Here is a 20,520-nt window from a genome sequence, read left to right as displayed (position 1 = left end):
AACTTTAAGGTATTTAACAAGCAAGGTCGAAAATTTATAATAATATACTTAAAATATTTTACTTTAAATTATAATTTTATTAAAATTGATGGGTTATTACAAGTATGAAGGATTTAGATTTGCAATAGATGTATTTGAGCAAAACCAAATGAGTTGTATTTGATGAATCAGCTTATCTTGAGTCTTGAGTCCTATGATATCTAATCTCGTTAAATAGATATGTCAAAAATATTTTTGAGGCATCCGTGACACCATAATTGATAATAACAGTGTTTGAATTAGTTTGGGTGAGAGGTTATAATACCCTATATTTTCTTAGATACTGAACGATATAATTAAAGAAAAAAAAATTAGTTGCATTTGTCGTCATGCAACTCAAACAAAGGGAGTGTCCAGATCACGTGAGCACTACTGAATAATCAAATAATAGTACGTAACTGTAAAATAACAAAGCACTAGCATATTTTATTATTTTATTAACATATTTCAGTTAATAATTAATATTTATTTTGCCTTAATCAAAAGGGAAATGAGAAATATACTAGATATTTATATTATATGTTTGCCTTTATTAATTAAATTATTTGGAAGCAATCACTAAAAAGAATTGAGCGCTTACATGACTGAAGCACTATTTATTCTCTCACTCTCTCCCCTACCTCTTCCTCTTCCTCTTCCCCTTCCCCCTCCCCTTCCCCTTTTCCTCTGCCGGTTTGTTCTTTCTTTTCTTTCCTTCTTTCTTTCTTTCTTTTGTGTCTCATCTTTTTGGCTATTCATTATTTTTTTTTTTTTTGAGAAAATTGAGATCAATGCTTTTATCTCCTCATCGTAGCAAAATGATTCCATTGGATAACACCAATACCAAATCTTTGTGCTTCAGTGTTTAAAATAACACTACAGTTTTGAAATCGCTTTAGTTAAACAAATTTGGATTTTGAATTGATTTAATCCTATTTGAGTCCTTGTACTTTCTTGAGTCTCTGTATCTTTATATAATCCTTAAGGTCGGTGCTGTTCACAAGGTCAAGCGTGTTGTGGCCAAGTTGCTGATCGTTGGAAGTTTGCTGACAGCAACAGGAAGCTGTGTTCTCCATTGTTCTCCATCTGAATGAGTTGTTGATGAAACATTCTGAAGGAAAAGGGATGGTAAACAGAATTTTTTAGAAAAGTGATTGCTTGAATAATTAACCTCAGATATTGTTTTGAGCATAGATAATTATATTGTAAGAAACTGCGGAGTCTATGTCGACGCAATAAAGAGAAATTGATGGAAGATACCAATCTCATTGCACAAAAGATTCACAAAGTAAGCATGAATATGAAGGAAATTCAAGTTCAAAATTTTGACTTAATCCATAGGTTGAAGTATCTAAACCTTCACACCCCGAAGATGAGGCTGTGGCGATGAGAGATGGAAGGCGGGTGAACGGTAACATTTTCAAAGGAAGAAGCCACTTTTAGGGTCATCGACAGTGTCGTCGATTGGAGAACCTTTGGTTGTTATTGAAAGAAGAAGCCGCTTTCAGGGTCATTGGCTTTTCTTTTCTTTTGTTTTTTGTTTTTTTGTTGTTTTTAGAGGGAGGGGAAGAAAGAGGGTGGGGCGAGTGTGTCACAAATGAGGGGATCAAATGAATTGATGACTTGTGGCCTGGTAATTTTTTTTCAGGTCAAACCATTGGTCAAATAAACGAACATTGGTTGAAAACTGGTGCCCGTTGCTTTGTTCTTATTAGTTTAGAATTTATTTTTATACCATCTCATAGCATAGGTTATAAAGTAGTAATTAAAAAATAGGTTGTGGCTAATTTTGTACATTACCCCAGAAATTTAATTCCTCAGAAGAACTTGGGATTGTTTTGGAAATGAGGTTCTTCACTATCAAATATTGGCTTAAATAATAAAAAAAATTAAAATTGAGCAAGATCTTTTGCTATTAATATGTTGCACAAGGTCCTTCATTTTTAATACATCATTAGACCTTCACTGCCATTCATTATCTTTTTTGAGATTTAACAGTCATTCTTTCTTATATTTTTGTTACACACAAAAAGAGTGTAAATCATGTAACAACCCACTCTTGATTTTTTTATCATTTCTTGTGTAGTCTCTGGTTTATAAGAAACTAGAACAAGTTATTATTGAAAACATCTTTTGTATTATATAATTTTTTAAAACTCTTACAAAATCAGACTTTTGGATAATTTGAAGGGAGAACTAGTGGTCCCTCGTCTAGGTATTGATGTCTCTATTTTAATGTGAACATGAAGACCAAGACCCATCAAAATATGATCAGGTATGTCCACAAAGAGATGGCATAATTTAATAGAAAAAATTAATCTTTAATATTTTTAGTTACACTTTACCTAAAACTTAGTTTTCAAAATACTCATTGCTCCTACTTATTAGTTGCTATTAACGTATTTTACTGAAAACAAAGAAAATCTTTAAATTCATTAATTTTTTTAAAAATTAATAAGTTTTAAATTTTACTCCTATTAAATATAAAGTAAATAAGAAAATTACCCCTTAAATTTTAGATCTAGTAGCACCATAAACCCTAAACTTGTTTATTGTGCAAATTATTCTTTCAACTTTGAAAAAATGGTACAATCTGGCCAGTGACAAACCCAAAAAAAAAGTTTAGTGCGGGAAAACATATATAAATAAGTATTAATATTTTTGAATATAATTATAAATATTTATTAAATTAATAAAAATTAAATAAGAAAAATTAGTATTGAATATGATAGAATAAATAGTAGCTGACTTGATTCTCTTTTACCAAGTAACAATTCATATTTTATTGAGAAGTGGGAAAAAATATTTTATAATATTTTATTATAATCTTATCTAGCTAAAATATACCATATTCCCTTGAACTATCAAGACAGTGGCACAAAATTTTTCTCACTTTTAAAAGTTTAAAATTAACCTACCTAATCTTTTTATTTTATTATCAAAGATTCCTCTACTACTACTTTTTAGTTATTTTCATTTCATAATAAAAAATGATAAATAGCAGCTTATACATATATATATATATATTGGTCGGATAGATAGCAGCTTATATAACATTCTATATAAGCTAATAATAACTTTATAAAAATTTTATCCATATTTGTATCATTTAAAAGGATGTAATTTTTTTATTAACACGATTCTTCCTTAAGTTGTGTTAAAAATAGTTAAAACATTTTTTCTGTGTTAGGTGCCATGTGTATTTCATTAATTTGATGTCACAATTTTTTTTAATAAGATAAAAGATAACAAAGTTTTTAATGGTAGAGGGCTTTGAAAAGAAAATAAAAATTAAGGAGGTTAATTTTAAAAATTTAAAGAAGAGATGAGTTATCTACAACCGCATTAAAATTTAGAGAGATTTTGTAAATTTTAGCTTAGTCTTATATATTTATATAAATAATATGAACAAGAAAATTTTTTCATATGAATCAATTTATCACCTACAAAGACTACATTTTTTAAAAAAAACTTAAATAATACAAGAGTAATATTTTAAAGGGACAAGTGAAAATTTCTCCCATTATATAACTGAGAGGTGCTACGATTTTAGTGGGGGGGGGGACTGCCCCATTCCAATGTAGGTCCATCACTAAATGTGACCCATACTGTCAATAATAGTTAAATTTGATCATTATGTTATTAAAAAATAATAAAAAAGGACCTTAAAATTATAAAAAATGACCAACTTATAATTTTTTATACCTTTATTATAATTTTTTTTGGAAATGACCTTAAAAATTTCAGGAAATAATCAAAACAGTGCTCATTTATCCTCAAATATAGTATGTTTTAATAATATATTTTATCTTATCAATATTAAATAGAGAGTAAACGGAAAAACTTAAAAAATTTAATAATGTAATGTACAAATAAAACTAAAAAATAATCTTTTCTTTTATTTTATAAATTGCATTATAGGGAATATAATTCCATGCAATTCAATCTTGGAATCTTTTAATGGTTAAAAACTAGTACTTTACCTTTTCACCGTTTAAAAAATTTGTCCTTATCATTTATAATTCAGTTTAGGTTATAATAATTCGGTGCTCATGCAAGTCAAGTATTGGACGCATTCATTGTGTGTCCATAACAGTCATCTGTTTTGCAAATTTGAAGGGCCCACTTGAAGCTTTGCTATGAATCCAAATTTAGCGCTCATCAGTTTATTTTAAATTAATTTTTAAATATATTATTAATATTTTATTCATCAAATTAAAATTTTATAAAAATTATAAAAATATTAAATTTATTTTGTCTAATGTATATCTAGATAATCAATTTATAAAAATTATAAAAATTTTAATGTTAAATACGTCACTAGTTGTATCTATCAAAAATACATTTGAATAATCAATTTAAAAAATTTAAAAATTTTAATATTAAATTAGTTGTTCTAAACTAAATTTGTATTGGCCAGATTGATTATAAATAGATTTATAAAAAAAAATCAAATTTTGATAAAAATAAAAATAAAAAACTTTAAGTGTAAACAATCCAGATTTCATGATTAATAATCTGGTACTCATCCCCTGATGAGCATTGAAGATAGCTTGGATTTAATATTAATTTTTTTATAATTTTCATAAACTTTTATTTTGTTAAATAAAATATTTAAAAATTAATTTAAAATAAAGAACAGAGATCATTTTAATATAAATTGAAGGGTTCAGATCAGCCTAAGATTGAGGAGCACGTGGTGCTTACCATACTGATGCAAATGTGGACAGCTTTAGGGCCTATTTGTCAGTCTAGTTTGAGAAGAGCTGTGTTTTTCAGGACAAAAGAATAACAAAAATTTACCTGGTAACATGATTTTAAAAATTATTTTGAAGAATAAAAAAAAATATTTTATGGAGAATAGAAAAACAAAAATATTTTTTAATTATTCTGGAATTATTATTTTGGAGAACAAAAAAATAAAAAAAATATTTATTTTTATTATTTTTTTGCTTTCAAAATATCAATTCTCTAAACAATAAAACAAAAATAGTTTAGATCTTTAATGTTTGTCATTTTACCAGCAAGTGCTCCTCACAATAAATAAAAAAATCATATGTTCATCAATTATTTAAAAATGTCAGAATATAGTAATTAATGTTTTGGGAATTGGTTTTGCTCCCCTTGCTTCAATTTGGCAGGAACTGAAAAAATTGCATGAGAAAACTTTTTAAGTTAACACTTCCACGACAAAAATTAAATTTGAACTCTGATATCCATACGTTATTTCACTCATATAATCGTAGGCGATATTTTACAACAAAGAATTTTCTGAGAAATAACAGAGCAGGAGGGGCTACTTTATACATAATATATTGGCAGGCCACACACATGGAATGTCTCAAACTAGTTCAAAATATTTTGATGATTTGAAATTTAAATTTAAAATTTTAAAATATTTTGTTTCAATTCTTATAATATCTGTGTTTATTGTACTTTATCTCTTTAGATTATTATTATTATTATTATTATTATTATTATTATTATTGGCCAACTTATTATTATTATTATTATTATTATTATTATTATTATTATTATTATTTCATATCATTTTCCCCTCTCTTTTCTCACCTCTCTCCAGTATATACATATAAAATCACTGAATTTTTGGCCAAAATAAAATCAAATAGATGAATTTGATATATTGGTTTAATTTACTATTTCACAACTTTTCAAACGTTGTATAATTTGTTTTGGGCAATTGTTGTACGTTATTGTTATATGTCGGTAACATTTTCTTTGTATTCTTGTTTTGGTTTAATAAAGTTTGAATTTTGATGACATCCATACCAACCTTATTTCGTTCATATAATCTAATTCTGAGGTAATATTTCACTTTCGGCCTAAAAAAGGTAATATTTCACAACTTGAAAGAATTTTCTTAGAAATAAGTCAATGGCAAAGCAGAATCAAGCACCGATAAAACTGAGTAATAAATTTTATCAGGCTGTTATACAGTATACTCCTATAGTCTTTCCTAATAAGTCATTGTCATCAATCTTATCAATACTAATGCAAAAAAATAAAGGAAATAAAGCGTAAAATTTTAAATATATCCCAATATAAAAAAATCTAAAAAATAATACCATGTTATTTTTTCACACCATAAGTTATAAATAGGACCAAATGAATTTTCATACCATGACACACCACTATTTTGTTTTCTCCCTCTCGCTTCATAAAAGGTGTGTTTAGTTCAAGATGAAGTCAGAAGCGGGTGGAATAGAGGGGAGGTGATAATTTTTAATATTATCTTGTTTGATTTTATTAAAGATGAAGGGAAAGGAGGGCTTTAGTGATCAATTGTTTGGAAAGATAATAACTAATTTACTAGTATATCCTTATATATTAATTTAATTTTTTAATTGTTTTTTGTATAAAGTAATTTTTTAACTTAATTCAAATTGTATGGTTTATAAAAAATTACTCTCATCCTAATATCATTAAATATCTAAATTGTATAATAGCAATAATTTTTTAACTTCCTTAAATACATAATAAAATAGAGGCATTTTAATTATATCATAAAACTTTTTTTTAAATATACCTCTCTAATCTCTATTAAAACCTTCGCTATGCTTCATGATGCCCATAGGAAAACTAACTTTTCTTCACATCCCCTTCAAAATTTCGGGAGGGGATTATTTTGGCTCCCTTCCCCTCCCTCCAAAAATTCTCAACTAAACACATCCTATGATTATTAACTCCAATTATTGCATATGTATCCTCCTTCTTATTTATTTATTTATTTATTTCTGCTTTTAACTTTCTACAGAGTATGAAAGCTCACATTTTACACCCATCTTTCTGTGCGTTTATCATTTGACCAGCGACTCCTCGCATTCACTTCGGACACTAGCTCAGATTAACTATTTAGGAGAATTGCACTCTAAGGCCCGAAATGGAAAAAATTATACCTAATCCATTTTGAATTATTTATGCAGACCTCAAATGCCAATATATTTCTTTGTAAAAAGACACATTTGCCCTTCATGTACAAATTTTTCATGTGTATGTACAATACAATATCCGTAAAAAACATGACAAGATCCATGCCTTAACATCACAATGTCTATTTATTACACATAGTCCGTGTGGTTAAGGACAAATGCTACTGCTATAATGGTTAAAAGTGAAAAGAATGCAATATTAATATTTTAATCAAGCTACTCAACAAGGAATTATGATACAATTATGTTCTGGTTTGACTTATATTACACTATTCTAGCAATAATTTTATTTCCTGTTAAGTTTCTTATATTCGCACTACTACAAAAAAGACTTTTTACAGCGGTTAAAAAATACTTTTTACATCGGTTCACGTAGCATTGTTGTTTCAGGGGATGTAAAAAGTACGAGACTTTTTACATCGGTTGTACAACCGATGTAGAAGGTGGACTTTCTACATCAGTTATAGCCAGAATCGATGTAAAAAGTCCACCTTCTACAGCGGTTCTAGCGAGAACCGATGTAGAAAGTCCGCCTTCTATGTCAGTTCTCGCCAGAACCGCTGTAGAAGGTGGACTTTCTACATCAATTCTTGCCACAACTGATGTAGAAAGTCCATTTTCTACATCGGTTCTATCTACAACCGCTGTAGATAGCAATATTATTTTGAAAAAAAAAATAGGGTTGTTTTTCTAGGTTGTAAACCCTACAATCCAAAAAAACACCTCTAAAATAAATAGAAATAAAATTCAATAGCCATAAAATAAGAAAGAGTTATTTAATTTATTCAAATATATAATAATTTATATTCAACTTTCATTTATTTAAATCATAACAAAAGAATTGGAATTATAATTAAACAATATAAACAAAATTTTTGTATGCTAAATTAAAAGAACCTAAAATTCCTTAGAAAATACAAGTGCAAAAAAGCAAGGGGAACAAGCTCTTGACAGCAACTCCTTCTTTACCTATATGAGCAAGTTGAACAAATACACACACCAAGTGTTGATACTCTTCATTCCCAAAATCTGGTAAGGGCTCAGCTTTTTTGTCCTATGGGTTTCATACCCTTGTAGAAAAAATGAAACTACTATTAACTACTGAAAACATTATAGGTACATACATACTACAAAAAAATCATATTATAGATTTAATTTTAGCTTACATTGGATAGTTATCTTAGAATAGAAGGCCAAAATCATATACAAAAGGTGCTCAACACAACTAAAGAGATATTGGAAAGAAAAAAGTGGTTAACTATAAATAGAAAATTTGAAGCAAACTACCAAGAACAACCAAGAATAGCCATTACTCAAGTAATTTGAATATGCAAACATAAAAGCTTATATTTATAAGTATTGAATATTTGACTATTTCTAATATTCCAACCATATGATACCTTTTAGACAGGGCAAGACTAGCTCAAAATTATTGAAGAATGCCTTGTTTTCTTGCATTTACAACCACTTCCTCCTATAATGGATACCTTGAACATGAAGAAGAAGAAAAATAATTAATATTAATAAATAGATAGATAAATAAAAATGAACCAAGTAAGTAGCACTTTGTTGAAGTTAACTTAACATTTTATGAGTAGAAAAATATATGTAAAGCCAACTTGAGGTGTGGAGCATGAATCCTTTTGCTCACCTCATTAAGATATGAAATCATTTAATTTAAAAAACAACGAAAAGAAAATTTCTTAAACATGTAGTATTTATGCCATGAAACCAAAATAACATCATATATAGAAGGGGTATTAAATAACAACAAAAGAAAGTATGAAAATCATTAATAAGAAAATCACCATAGAAGCCAAAAGCATGGTTGTAGAAACAATACTATCACCATTTCCACCACAAGCAACCTAAAAATTGCACAAGTTAATATGCAAATCTATCATGACATATTGAATAACTAAAAACAGGGTAAGGGAAAGAACTAAGACCTTAGCATTGTCTATATAGTTGTTTGATTATATTTTTATTCTCATTTTATTTTGCTGAGGCTACTGCAAACATATATAAAATATAAATGAAAATAATTTAGTCATAAACTTGGATGCACAGATCGAACAAGGTATTAACTTTTGCATATCCTTTAATTAGCAAATCCAACCAAAAGCAAATAAGTAATATCAAACAGGATCAAATTCATATTCAATGGCAGCATATAAATAACTGAGAATGAGTAATATTCAAGCTAAGGGAACCCAAATTTGACAAGAATGACACCAATGAGATGCTACACAAGAGAGAGAAGGTGAGAGAAGGAGAAGACTGGTGGAAGCACCCAAAACAGAGGTTGTAATGCGAACAAAATAAATCTCACCTCTGGAAACTAATCGACGATCCAACCGTTGAAAATGACGCATTGGATGTTCCAAACTATCTGACAAAATTTAAGCTTGATCCAACGGTTAACGAACCTGTAAGAGCAAATTTACTAAAAGTGTCCTGTGAATATGCGAAAATAACTTTGGAGGAAGGAGGAGAAGGATTTGGAGAAAATGGATCTTGGGTTTTAGGTATCTTGTTTAGGGAGAAAGGATGAGGAGGAGGACGGCAACACAATATGGAGGCAAGGAGAGAAGAAGACAAGGAGGAAAATGATGTAAACACGTTCTGTGTGAGGACGATGATAAGAACTGAAACTTTAAATGACTTTTTACATCGGTTGCTAGGGTAACTGATGTAGATAATACTTTTTACATCGGTTACCACTAAAACCGATGTAAAAAGTATTTATTTTTTAATATTTTTTAAAATTCAAAATACTTTTTACATCAGGTGATAGAGCACCCAATGTAGAAAGTCCACTTTCTACATCGGGTAGAAAAGCACTCGATGTAAAAAGTGTATATTTTTTAAATTTTTAAAAAAATTCAAAGTACTTTCTACATCGGGTGCTCTATCACCCGATGTAAAAAGTATACTTTCTACATCGGGTGCTTTTCTACCCAATGTAGAAAGTACTTTTTGTATCGGGTGAAAAAGCACCCGATGTAAAAAGTCTAATAGTCATAGCTAATATTATAAAATTGCCACCGCCTAGACTTTTTACATCGTTTGCCTTCCAACCGATATAAAAAGTCCCCTGTAAAAGCTAAATTTTGTACTAGTGTCATTTTCTTTCATGTAGTGGGTAGTCACTAATCTGTGACCAACTAGATCTTTTGGCTCACGATCATTGAGCTTCTCATGGATCTTTGACCTGAAGGGGGTCGCTGAACTGTATCAATCTTATAAAGAAACAAATTTGTGGTACTTGCTATGAGCTATTATGATAGCTTTAATTAATGTAACTTTTATCACCCTGAATTATCTACAGAGCAAATGGGGTCAATAATGCTATGAATTATCATGATACAAATTGCCTTTGCAAGATAAATGACAAATTTAGGCTACATAGCTGGAGAAAGTATTCCTTATTTAGTGCTTTTATGAATGTTTTAAGTTAATAATATAAGCAATAAAATTTAAACAAAAACAATCCATTCTTGAAAAGTTTGTTGAGGAAGTCAATAATTGTCACACCCCATAAGTTACATGTGACAGGCACTTGATATACGTAGAAACATGCATTCCTTAAACCTTTATCAAGAAAAACTCTAATTTAATATATTAATGCAATGGAAATATGATTAGAAATCATTGCAACACTTTCTCCTGAACAAAATAATCCCACCTTTCAATAGAAATTTTGGCAAAAACTCTCTTATAAGCATGTCCTCCCGAAATCTCCGCAATAGACATTTATAGAACCAAAACAAATAATATTGAGCTCTACTCCTCCATAACAGACAGACAATATAAATTACAATTCAAGATTCTATCTACAGTTAATGTGGGGCACTTGAAGCAAATTATAAAAATAATATATAAACTCACATTATATCAAGATGAGATTTGTCTAAAGAAATTCTTCTACTTTAGTTCAGTGATAAATTCCCTCTATGATCAATAGGAGATTCAAATCCCACTATTATTAGAGGCCAAAATACTTTTTCAGTGAATAACATCCCAATTTAAAATTAAAGGAAATAAAGAGAATATGCACTAATGATATAATCAGGAATTTAACAAAAATATCCATTTGAAAACAAATTAGAAACTCATACCTCATAGGCCACATGATCCTATATAAATATATAAATCATATATGTATTAATCCAAGTAATGATGACATAGCATTAAAATGTCACTTTCATATTATGATATATGTTTCAAAAAAATAAAAATAAAAAAAATGTGTAACTCTTTTCAAAATCAATGCATTAAGAAAATACAATTCATTTAATCAATATCATTTTGAGTAAACAATAATTTTTAATACTCAAATTTTGTAATGGGACTTAATCAAAATGATTGACAAGCATGAACACCAATCCACAAGGGTAAATAACCAACAAACATGGACATACAGTCTACGACGATAAATCACCAATTAAGCATGGACACAGTCCATAAGGAAAAGTAACTAACAAGTACAGTTTAAAGCTATGAAATGATCAAGCGTGACTAAAAGGCACGAAACAAGCGTGGGTATGAAACCCACGGATGACAAGCATAGACATAAGGCCCATGAAACAAGTGTGAGTACAATGTTCACGAATACCAAGCTAGCTAAGATTTAACCATGGCGTGCTAAGGGCTAATAGAACTGCTGTTAGCGACCAGAATTCTATATTCAATCCCACCAAAATATTTTCAAAGATACATGGAATCAAATTATAATTGGAACACCACATTATTTTTCAAATATTGAAATTCATAAAAGAATATTGTTGAAGATAAAACTTTTTGACACAAGTTCTTGTAATGACCATAGCAAAATATATATATATATATATATATTTTATAAATTTAAAACTTAATTATTATTACCTAATAATAGATTTTGAAGTTATTTTTATAAATTTTGGAATAAATATATATAACAAGAGATCTAGACAGATTTAGTGAAAAGTTTGTTAATAATTTTATTTGTTAAATTTTTTTTTGGGCACTAAGTTCGAGTCGCTGTGGCAGAGGCAGATATTTTATTTTGCTTCACCTCCTTGAAATTACCATTTTGCCCATAGCTAATTTATCTGGATTTGTTTTTCTTTTCCCTTTCCCTTTTTGGCATTCGGTTCTTTCCAGTAGAGACAGAGACATCGAGCGAGTGAGAGAGAGAGAGAGAGAGAGAGAGTCAGAGAGAGAGAAGCTTCGGATCATGTCCTTCCCTCTTTGTCTAATGGCCAGTGATCCGAGATGCGCCCCTCGCTATTGTCGCCGTCGCTGGACAATGTAGGCTATTAGGACGTTTTCCTTTCTCCCATTTTCGCTCAAGCAACTCTGCTGCTTACATCTCCTCTGTTCTGTCTGTTTCTTTCTTTCCTTTCCTTTCTGTCTTGTGGACAATCTGAGGTGAGGACATTTGATCCTTTATTTCTTTGTTGCTATGCGTGGGTATCTGTAGGTTCTAGTGATTTTTCCCCTTTCTGTTGCTGTGACCAAGGGGAAGATGGGGGTTTAATTTTCTGGATTTAAGAATTGATTTGTATTGAAAGGATGCTCAATCAGTTCAAATACTGGTAGTGAAGAATTTATTGAAAATGGTTAGGATGAGATTGGAAGAAAAGAGCCTAGACTTAAAACTTGGAAATTAATGCCTATAAGGTGTTTGATAAATTGCCATTAGGATAGTTTTGTTTGATTATGTATTTTGTAAAATCCCATTAATTATGGTGAAAAGCATGATTGAATCAAATGTTGTTAAGTTTTATCTTGAACATTGCAAAGAAGTTTGATTATGAAGTTAATATGAAACTAATTGAATTCTTGGGAATTATAGGGTTGTAATAAATTGTTAGATAAGAGATTTGAATGTTAAAGGGCCTTGTTGGATGGTTTAGAAATTATGCACATGAGGTGTTTGACATAAGGCCTAAAAGAAAGTCATATCTCATTCAAATAGTTAGTTATAGCCAATGTGATATGAGATAAAATTGGTATTAAGTGAAGATGTTTAGGAAACCTTAAGATATGAATCTTGGTGTTTTTGGAATTTGAATGGTTGTAGTGATGGGGGTTGCATTAGTTGTGAAAGAGTTTATATATATAATTGTAGGAAGTTGATTGAAATTTCATGTATATATTTTTATATTTTTATAGGGTGTGTAGAAAAAGAGAACCTTGACAAGTGTTGAAAGGAGAAATTATTGAGTTTTGAGAGCTCTGAACAGGTAAGTGAATAGCATCCCAATAGTTTGTTATCAAACTTATTTTATTGAAAATATTGCTTGAAAATATTTTGATAAATTTATATGCCACATCCTCTAGTTATATAAACCTTTGCTTTCTTAAAAAAATGAATTATACAATTTTTTTTATATTCCTTAATCATTTGTGATTTTAATTTTATTAACGACAATTGAATTTGAAAATATTTTCTACATAAATAAATTTTATAGAAATATTTGGAGTTATTCACTTCAAATAAATACCTGAATGCAATTGTTGTGTTGATTTATATGTAAGAGAAAATCATGCTGATGTTATATCCACGTATATTTGATTTGAAATGTGGGATTAAATCAGAACGTTGGTTGCTAATGGCAGTTCCGTTAGCCCTTGGCGCCCCATGATACACCTAGCTAGCAAGGTGTTTATAGGAGGTGCTAGCCCCGTGCGCAGGCCAACGCACGTGAAACGGAGGGATGGATATTTGTGAACATTGTACTCATGCTTGTTTCATGACTCCTGTCACGCTTGTTTCGTGGCTTTTGCCATGCTTGGTTACTTGCCCTCGTGGACTGCGTGTCCACGCTCATTGGTTATTTACCCTCGTGGACTTTGTGTCCACGCTTGTTAATCATTCTGATTAAGTCCTATTAAAGAAAGAGTTTTGAAGCTTATTTTTCATAGGTTGGTTCTTGAAAAGCAAATGGTTTTTTTTACCATATATGAATTTTACTTTAAGCAACATAAATTCCAAGGCGTTTTAAGTATACATGGAAATTAAAGGTGAAACTTGAATTCCTTATAATTTTTAATTGAATATTTACATTCATGTTTTATACCTTTATATAGTTATTGGTATTGATATTTTGAGGTATATGCTTATACTATTTTCAATTGATTATTATATTAAGTTTATACTTGATTTATTGATGTACTTTCCATTAATTCTTCAACTGTAAGTTGGGACGTTATTCACTGGAAACTTTTGGTCTTAGATAATGTGGTCGATCTTGCACCTTCAGATGATCGTTGAGGAGTGGAATGTCAAGTTGAAGTTGGAGCATTATTCTGGTTAATCTCCCTTCAATGTAAACCTAAAAATATATTTTGTATTTTGTGAATTTTATTTTAGATGCTCCACATAAACTAAAGTTAGGATCCTTGTTACTATCTATATTGTTGGTCTGTTGGTAGGTACTAAACTCACTTGTTGTTATTTTATTGTGATAATATTGTTGTATAACTTTTGGGAAATCTTGTTTTTAGGGAAGGTCTTGTCAAAATATCTATAGAAAATTTTGGAATCTTTTTGTTTGTATGATTGTGTTACAGTGATTCTCTAATCTTATTTTAAATGATTTAAGATATTAAGTCAATGTTTCCACAATCAAGGTTTAAAGTATATGTATTTGTGTTTCTATACTATGTCGGTCATGTCTATTTTTGGGGCGTGATAGTTCTCATCAAGGATGTTTATAATCAATGTATGGAAAAAAAATACTATCAAATAAAATCCTTATTTTAGACTAATCTTAAAATATCAATAGGAAAGTGATATAATTCAGATAACTTGCCTTGATGAAATCTACCATATCAAAATTAATAGTTAAATTTAAATGTATAGCGAGTACTAAAATATCATTTGTAAAGGTAATTTTTATGGCATTTATTTGAAACATAATTCCAACTCTTTTTGCGACATTTAATATAATGAAGATTTTCATATATAAGTTAGTATAAAAATTGAATGAAAATCATAACATAATAATTATGAATATATAGATATATGCTCAATAAATTTTTTATTTTTTTAATAAAAGAAATTGTGTTAACAAGTTATTGAGATGCTATTCACTTATCTAAAACATTTTCAAATATGATTTACTCCTAATTAGTAGCTTTTGTAATATTGTCCATGCCATAATTTCCTTGCCTGAAGGGACACTATTGTTATTCCTTTTATTTACTTTATAATCCAAAATATTTAACCCAAGATAATTTAGAGGAATAGAAACAAAATCTTAACTATAACAATTCACAATAATATTCCATGTTGAGTTTAATCACCAAATCTCTACAATAGACAATATAGGCAATATTCAAAGTTTCCCAATCTGAGCTATAACAAATCTCTATAATAGACAATATTCAAAGTTTCCCAGTCTTATGGAAAATAGACAATATGCATTATAACTTATTTGTCCCAAACCCACCAGCCATCCTTTAGACAATTTATATTCTTCTTATTTCTTTCTCTAACTTGCAATGATATTCTTATCTCACTCATACCATTCTCCTTTGACCAATAATACGTGTCTTGTCATTAAGGCTCTTTCATAATGTTTTTCACAAGTACATTTTATTCAAAGCATGCAATTCTATATTTTTATACTTGCAAGTGTTCGGGCGTTAACCCAAACTCCTCAATTTAATTGAGGAAATATTCACAAATCAATGAACACCTTCTCATTTAAAGTTTATAACAAATTTAAAAGAAAATAGCTTCACATTAATTTTTTACATGTAGAAAGAAATATTGAATTTTATAAACATCAATAATAGGAATATAGAGATTCAAGAAAGATTTGTATCCTACTAAGTTTCAAGGTAGAGATTGACTCACGACTCACCTAAATCTTAAGTTTTAGTTCTTCGTACAATTAACGTACCTGATTGCCCCATTCCAACCAAATTTCTCTTTTACACAATTAAGCAACTACCTTATATGCACCAATATTTACTCTATAAGACAGAGCTCCTTCCACTTCAAGTCTCTTTCCAAAAATATCCATTACCAATAGTTAAATTTTCCAGCCCTCCGAAATCTTCTTCCAGCAAATCCCCATAAAAAAAAAAAAATCAAAATTTCATAGCAATTCAATCAAAACACACGCACACGCACATAGCTACTAATAAGGGAGATGGAGTTAAATTCACTTAAGAAGCCAAATGGGGAAATGAAGGATAGGAATTAAAGTCTCTACACCCCGCATCTAGAATAGGGACGACACAAACAAAGAAAAGCCAAGCAAACCAATGGCAGAGCAGGGGAAAAACTTGGCGGCAAACATGAAAAAGGAAGAGCGACTCTCGCACCAGAGCAGCGTTGGCAAAGCATGGAAGCTTACCTTGCGAAAATGAAAGAGGAGACAGCCATTGCACCCACAGCACGTCATGAGCAGAGGAAACAGAGAAGGACCGACAGTACCAAAATAGGGAAGGAAGAAGAAATCACGACCTTGTGGAAGAACCAGAGCGGCGGTCGACGAATGGCACACCCACGGTTGCCGGCGATGGATGAACAGAAAGGAGGAACCGAGATTGGATCGAGATCTCTCTCAATGGTTTTGGAGAGATCGAAAAACTGGCGAGGAGAAGGAAAGAAATTGCTCCTTTTATGTTTTTTTGGGTTTCAGATTTGATTTTGTTTTTTTTTTCCGCATTTCGGTAATTTCCTTAAGTTGAAGATGAAAATAAAATGTCCCTAATGCAATGAGAAGATTCTAACCCAAATCTTGAGGATGTCTGGCCAGCATTATTGCCATTGAACCACCAATCTCTCTTTGAACATTGGTTCCATAGAATTTCTTATCATAATTTATAATTTTGATAAAATTCTAAGTTATTAAAAACTAAATTTAAATGTAAGCCACCCTTCTTGTGGTAACTACTCCAAACTTAATAAAATATAATCAAAATACTTAATTATAAATTTTTAATTTTACTTAAAACTTTGGGCCATTATAATAACCTAACTTCTTCATTTTTTATTCTCATAGGAAAATTGTTGAAGACGTTCCTCGTGGTGTGCATGTGAAGTTTTCGAAAGCAAAAAGATCTTCAACGAATCCATGCAGCTGAGGAGCTGGCTGCTAAGGAAGGGGGTGGAGTTGAAATGCATGTTCTTGAAGATGCCAGCCACTGGTAATTTAGTTACTTGGAGTAGGCTTTTGCCCTTTGCATGTCCTTCACTGTTATGTTTGGCATGTTTTGAAGTTAGCGATAAGAATGAAAAATAAACAAGGTTGGGATGACAGAATAATCTTGTGCCCCTTTTTTTATATTAAAAATAGATAGACACTTTTAGCAATAATAAAAGCAGAATAGCTATTGCAAGTCTCATATTTCGTAATTACCTTCCTTTTTGCTGTTTCTATTCATCCCAAAATGCATGATTAGACGAAGTATGAAATGTGAGGAAACTCGTTGGAAACCTGTCAACCATTTTTTTAAGAAATTGTGTTGATCTTTAAGCTTTCAGGTGTGTTTGTTGGTCCTGAACTTCTAAACATATCTCACATTTATGTTTGTTCTGCAGACAAATTCCACCATTGGAGACAAGTTACTCGCGCGCACAAAACAGTTACAATAAATTATATATAAATGGTATCAAGTAAATTTGAACTAGAATACAATTAACATGTCAAGTTAATCATTGTGCAACATTTAGATTATTGAGTGTTATGATTTGAAGTCAGTGAGAAAAATGAAAAATGGATGAGGTTGGGATGATATAATAACCTTTTTTCCCTCCTTAAGTGGTAAGAAGAGATAGACACTTTGACCGATAAGAAAAGCATAATAGATGCTACAGTCTCATCTTTCATTATTACATTCCCTTTTGCTGACTTTCTATTTATCTTAACATGCATGGTTAAGATGAAATTTGAAATGTTAGGATACCATTGGAAACCTATCAATCTGATTCTTGTTGATCTTTACTTGCTGGTGTGTTTGTTGGTCTTGAACTTTTGAACATATCACATTTATGTCTATCCTGAAACATCATCCACCATTGAGCATGTTAAATGCCCATGTGCACAGAAAACAGTTATAAGCAATTTATATATAAATGGTATCTAGTAACTTTGAACAATACCACAGTTAGCATGTCAAAGACTTGTTGAGCACTATGCAACATTTAGAGTATTGAGTGGTAGCTTCCTCATGCCAATAATGTAAATTGGAGGATTGCACGTTTAAAACATCATGCTATTACTTACCAAATGGTTTTCAAGGGCACAATTTCCTGCAATTGCTTGCCTTATACATAAAAACATCTATTGTCCAAATCCATGAAATTCAACAAAATTTTACATTGGTTGTCAATAGCAACACAACCCTCCTTCTTTATGTGGGCTTGGGGTCAATTATAAACATGGTGTAAAGAGGGATAGAGGAAGGCTAAAGAGAACATTTATAAAAGTTGTTGAATGAGACCTCTATTGGATAGGGTGGCGTATTAGAAGATTAAAATTTTAAAGTCTCTATCCTGATATAAACCAAATGAACTCATTTAAGTCAAGGTAAATAGAAGAGTTACCTTTTAATTCTTTGAATTGGGCACACATTTTCTTCCAGAGTTTGGATCTCAGGAGCTGACAATGTAGATTTTCTCCCTTTATTGGTATTCACATGAATAGCTCTCTAACTCGAACAGCGTGTTAGCGTTCCCAGTGTCCGTTCTTCTTTAAACATTAGTTTTTCCTTTTTGTAGGGTGTTTTGTGGCTTTCAAAGTGTTTTTTGCCGTCAAAAATTTTCTAACTGTCTCCTTCATAAAGGACGTCCCTATTTATATATAGTATATGGATCAGGGTTTTCACCTTCCATTTAAAAGCCCACAAAACTTTAATTAAATTTATTTTATAAATTTAATCCATGATATCATATCTAATTTAAATTTATCTTATAAATTTAAATTATAAAATTGAAATGATATTCTCTCATATCATGTTAGTTATTAAATTTAATCTATTATATAAAATTAAATTTAAAACTAACATAACATAACATAACATAATATAATATAATATCACATATATATTATATTATATATATATATACACAAATATATATATATATATATATATTTAATTTTATATATCACACACACACATATAAATATATATTGAAAATATATACATATAAAATTATATTTTGAATTTTATATTTCATATAAATATATATATATATATATATATAAATATTTATCAAATAAATATTCAAATATATATATATATATAAAATCCATTCATCTTATATTACATTCATTGAATCTAGACATATTCCAAATTCAATGAACTTGGACATTATAGCTCGAGTTGGGTTGTCCTTGTATGCAACGCTGTAAACCCATATGAAATTGGTAGTAGGCTAATTATGCTATTAGTTTACAAGTCACAAGTGACCTTTAGCAAGACATTGCAACTATCAAATTTACATGAGGATCGATGATTCGATGTAACCTATCATGCAACCATATCACATCCCTTTTGTCACGCAATATTTTGATCAAATGTGAGACATGGAATTGTCATTTTCTTTTACCCAATCATTACTTTTTTGATTTCTGAATGGACTGACTGTAGCAATAGAAAAAAACCTTTCCACTGTAGTATGACCATATATTTTCTCAATCTTACCCATCGTGGGGCTCAATAATATCTCTCACTTAATGCGAGGAATAAATTCTATCTTGACCACATATATTTCTTTGCATGAATATTACTAAACTCAATCATAGCCCTTATGATCACTTGATTAAAGGTGACTTTTGACTAGGTCAAAGTTTAGTAGTCATTATGTAGGAATCCATAATGATCTTAGGTCAAAGGGCTTAGTGATATAGTTACATATGAGATAAACTTATGACTTGTACCGTGCAGTTTTCTTATAGCGGGTTGTTCTAGCACCTTGTACTCTTTCAAGTGTCTATGACTTTAATTTATATCTCTATAATTAATCAAAGTCATACTAGTCTTGTTTTATCTATGATCCCTTATAGATGACCGACCAGGGACATTTAGGACAATCATTATAGTTTGTCCAAGGATACAGTTATCATATTGAATATGCAATTGATATGATAATAAAAAAGAAATTCATTGAATAACAATGTGCATAGTACAATGATTGGTCCTAGGTCACAATTTCCAACAAACTCTTAATGAACAATATTCTCAAAGATTTGGTTCGTAATGGAGCACAATAGGGTCATGCAATTCATGTAGCTAACTCTATCTAGTGGAAAAAGTTTTGTATGATGTTGTAGCACACCTTATACATAGTTGTTGTCATACCCCCATGTTAAGGGTATGACGAACATGAAATATGAGATGAACTCATATTACATAAGCCTTGATTAGCTAAAGGTTAAGTTAAAATATTGATGTAGAAGATATATAAAATAATAAAATTTGTAAAGTTTTAAATGTTTTGTAAAAATTTTGACAGAGTCTCCCCTATAATTTGAACCTCCCAAAATTTCTACAATAACAAGACTTGTCAACCAATCTAGCAAAGAAGACTAGCTCCACATCAACA

The 20,520-nt window shown here is 30.0% G+C and overlaps 1 long non-coding RNA gene across 1 annotated transcript; it reads left to right on the top strand.

Annotated features, from left to right (window-relative positions):
* The first annotated feature begins 12,131 nt into the window (after window positions 1-12,131).
* LOC129315212 (uncharacterized) lies at window positions 12,132-14,514 on the top strand. Its single transcript, XR_008594418.1, has 3 exons — window positions 12,132-12,380; window positions 13,128-13,198; window positions 14,192-14,514. It is a non-coding gene; the product is annotated as an uncharacterized LOC129315212 (long non-coding RNA).
* The last annotated feature ends 6,006 nt before the right edge of the window (window positions 14,515-20,520 follow it).

The sequence above is a fragment of the Prosopis cineraria genome, unplaced genomic scaffold (assembly GCF_029017545.1).
Source record: "Prosopis cineraria cultivar Desert tree isolate PC_DT_omini unplaced genomic scaffold, ASM2901754v1 PC7, whole genome shotgun sequence".
Taxonomy (NCBI): Eukaryota; Viridiplantae; Streptophyta; class Magnoliopsida; order Fabales; family Fabaceae; genus Prosopis; species Prosopis cineraria.
Note: the sequence above shows the minus strand (reverse complement) of the source record. Positions and strands in the feature narration are given on the sequence as shown.